Genomic DNA, 3,795 nt, shown 5'->3' with positions numbered 1-3,795 from the left:
TGAAATGACCATATGTCCCTATCTTTGAGTTTGTTTACATGTTGGATCACATTGATTGTTATCTGTATATTCAAACATTGCTGCATCCCTGATCATGACGGATGAATATTTTGATGTTTTTTTAGATTTGGTTTGCAAGTATTTTATTGAGTATTTTTGCATCAATATTCATAAGGGAAATTGATCTGAAGTTCTCTTTCTTTTTTTGGTCTTTGTGTGGTTTAGGTATTAGACTAATTGTGGCTACATAGAAGCAATTTGATAGTGCTCTGTTTTAATTTTGTGGATTAGTTTGGACAGTATTTTTACAAGGTCTTCTATGAAGGTTTAATAAAATCCTGTACTGAACCCAACTGGAACTGGGATCTTTTTGGTTGGGAGACCTTTAATAAATTCTTTTATTTCTTTAGGATTAATGGGGTTGTTTAGATGGTTTATTTGTTCCTAATTTAATGTTGGTACCTGGTATCAGTCTACAAAATTGTCCATTGCCTCCATATTTTCCAATTTTCTTGAATATAGGCTATTATAGTGAAATCTCATGATTTTTGCAATTTCTTCAAATTCTGTTTTTATGTCTCCCCTTTCATTTCTGATTTTGTTAATGTGGATACAGTCTCTGTGACCACGGGTTTGTCTGGGTAAGGGTTTATATATCTTGTTGTTTTTCTCATAGAAACAGATTCTGGTGTTGTTGATTATTTGTAAAGTCCTTTTTGTTTCTACTTGATTCATTTCATCTCTGAGTTTGATTATTTCCTGCCTTCTACACCTCTTGGGTTTACTTATTTCTTTTTGTTCTAGAGCTTTAGGTGTGCGGTCAAGCTGCTGATATATGCTCTCTCCTGTTTCTTCTCCCAAGCATTCAGAGCTATAAGTTTTCCTCTTAGTACTGCTTTCATTGTGTCACATATGTTTGGGAATGTTGTATCTTCATTTTCATTAAGTTCTAAGAAGTCTTTAATTTATGTCTTCATTTCTTCCTTGAACACATTGTCATAGAGTAGAGCATGGTTCAAATTCCATGTATACATGAGCTTTCTATCATTATTGTTTTTGTTCAAGACCAGTCTTAGTGTATGGTGATCTTACAGAATGCATGGGACTATTTCTATCTTCCTGTATATATTGAGACCTGTTTAGTGACCGATTATATGGTTAATTTTTGAGAAGGTTCATTGAGGTTCTGAAAATAATGTATATATTTTTATATTTAGGATGGAATATTCTATAAATATCTGTTAAATAAATTTGGTTCATAACTTCTGTTAGTTTCTCTACATCTCTGTCCAAATTCTGTTTCCATGATCTCTCCAGTGATGAGAGTGGGGTGTTGAAATCTCCTACTATTATCTATCATGTGAAATGCAATGTATGCTATGTACTTTAGTAAGTTTTTTTTTTTAATGAATGCAGGTGCCCTTTCATTTGAAGATACATAGGATGGAGAGTTCATCTTGGTGGATATATCCTATGATGACTATGAAGTCATCATCCTCTTTATCCTCCTTAGAAAGGCATTTCCTTCCTTATCTTTTTTTAAAGACTTTTGGTTGAAATTCAATTTTATTTGATATTATAATCCAACTTCAGCTTGCTTGTTCAGGAAATTTTCTTGAAATTTGTTTTCCAGGCATGTACTCTGAGGTAGTATCCGTCTTTGTCTCTGAGGTGTGTTTCCTGCCTACAGCTAAATGCTTCATACTCTTTCTGTATCCATTCTGTGAGTCTGTGCCTTTTCATTGCGGACTTGAGTCCATTGATGTGGAGAGATATTTATTGTTCTAATTAGAGGTAGAATTATGTTTGTTTGTCTCTCTTTTCATTTCATTGCAAGGAAATTATATTCTTGTTTTTGGTATGATGTATTTTCTCTCCTTGTGTTGGTGTTTTCCATGTATTTTCTTTTGTATGCCTGGATTTGCTGAAAGACATTTCATAAATTTGGGTTTTTCATGGAATATCTTGGTTTCTCTGTCTATGTTACTTGAAAGTTTTACTGGATACAATAACCTGGTCTGGCAATTTTGCTCTCTTAGGGTCTATTTGACATCTGTCCAGGATATTCTCACTTTCATAGTCTCTGGTGAGAAGTCTGGTGTAATACTTATAGGTCTGAGTATATATGTCACTTCGACCTTTTTCCCTTACTGCTTTTAATATTCTTTCTTTGTTTTGCACATTTGGTGTTTTGATTATTATGTGATGGGAGGAATTTCTCTTCTGTTCCAATCTCTTTGGAATTCTGTGTGCTTCTTGTTTGTTTTGGGGCATCACTTTCTATAGGTCAGGGAAGTTTTCTTTTTTAATTTTGTTGAAGATATTTACTGGCCCATTAAGTTGGGAGTCATATCTTTCTTCTATACCTATTAACCTCAGGTTTAACTTTTCATTTCCGTCTGGATTTCCTTTAAGTTTTGGGCCAGGAACTTTTTGTTTTTACATTATCTTCATCAGTTGTGTCGATGTTTTCTATGGAATCTCCTGCCCCTGAGATTCCTCTTCTATCTCTTGCATTCTGTTGGTGATTCTTGTATCTCCGGATCCTTGTCTCTTCCTTTGTTTTTCTATGTCCATCTTTGTCAACTTTTTGCTTTCTTTATTATTTCTATTTCTATTTTCAAATCGTCCACCTGTTTGGTCATGTTTCCTGTAATTGTTTCATGGATGTTTGTGTTTCCTCTCAAAGGGCTTCTACTTGTTCACTTGTGTTTTCCTGGATTTTTCTAATGCAATTCTTTAGGTATATCTCAAATTCCTCCGTCACTATCAACAAATGTGATTTGAAATCTAAATCTTGCTTTTCTGGTGAGTTTATATATTCAGTGTTTTCTTTGGTGGGATAACTGGGCTCTGCTGATGCCAAGTAGTATTGGTTTTGTTTCTTAGGTTTCTACGCTTGGCCCTAGTCATTGAGTTGTCTTTGGTGTTCTGTTCTCATGTGTGTAAGCAGCTGTCACCCCTATGGGATTTGGGTACAGGGAACTGTTTGCCCATTCAGCGCAGTCCTCGCTGCAGACCAGAATCCTGTGTACCAGTGGCAGACGGTTTCTATATCACAGTGTCCAGAAGCACTGTTCAATTTCTCCTTGCATCAGGGATCTCTGCTGAGGTGCGGAGATGTGTCAATATGTCCTGCAGCCTCAGGATTTCCCACGAATCATTTTTGTTGGACAAATTTAAATGTAAATATAACATTCTAGTTCTTGAGTTGATTTTCTGAAAATTTAACTGTGAGAGGAAAGGCCACACTCTCTACTTAAAGAGATGCCTATACAAATACAGTACCTACTAATGAAAAGGAAGTTTCTTTATAAATATTTCAGATTTAAAAAAGTATTCATTTTCTGTGTTTTTTACTTCTGTTTGTTTGTTTGTTTTAATTTAATATTGAGAAATATTTACAGTACATCAAAATAAGTGTGAAATGCATCACAAGGGAATCCTTTGCATTCCACAATTGTTCTACAATTTCAGAGTCCACTGAGATGTCAAGTATGTACAACAGACCTCCTGCTTCATAAATGTCAGAGCTTTAAGTATGTCTCATATTCTCTACACTTAGATTTTTATGAATGGATGCAGATCTAATTAATAGATCTAATAAACTGGTATACCTGATTATGTCTCCTGCCCCCATGAGAAATTATGTATTGCTTTGTTTTTTTTTGTTGTTGTTGTTTGGGGAGCTGGGTTTTTTTATTATTCCCAATAGAAAATTAATCTAGTAATGAATTAGTGAATAGAAACGAAAATTATGTACGATGATGAGAAATTCCCCAAAACAGAGTGTAA

Source organism: Rattus norvegicus, chromosome Y, assembly GCF_021556685.1.
Source record: "Rattus norvegicus strain SHRSP/BbbUtx chromosome Y, alternate assembly SHRSP_T2T, whole genome shotgun sequence".
NCBI classification, from domain to species: domain Eukaryota; kingdom Metazoa; phylum Chordata; class Mammalia; order Rodentia; family Muridae; genus Rattus; species Rattus norvegicus.
Note: the sequence above shows the minus strand (reverse complement) of the source record.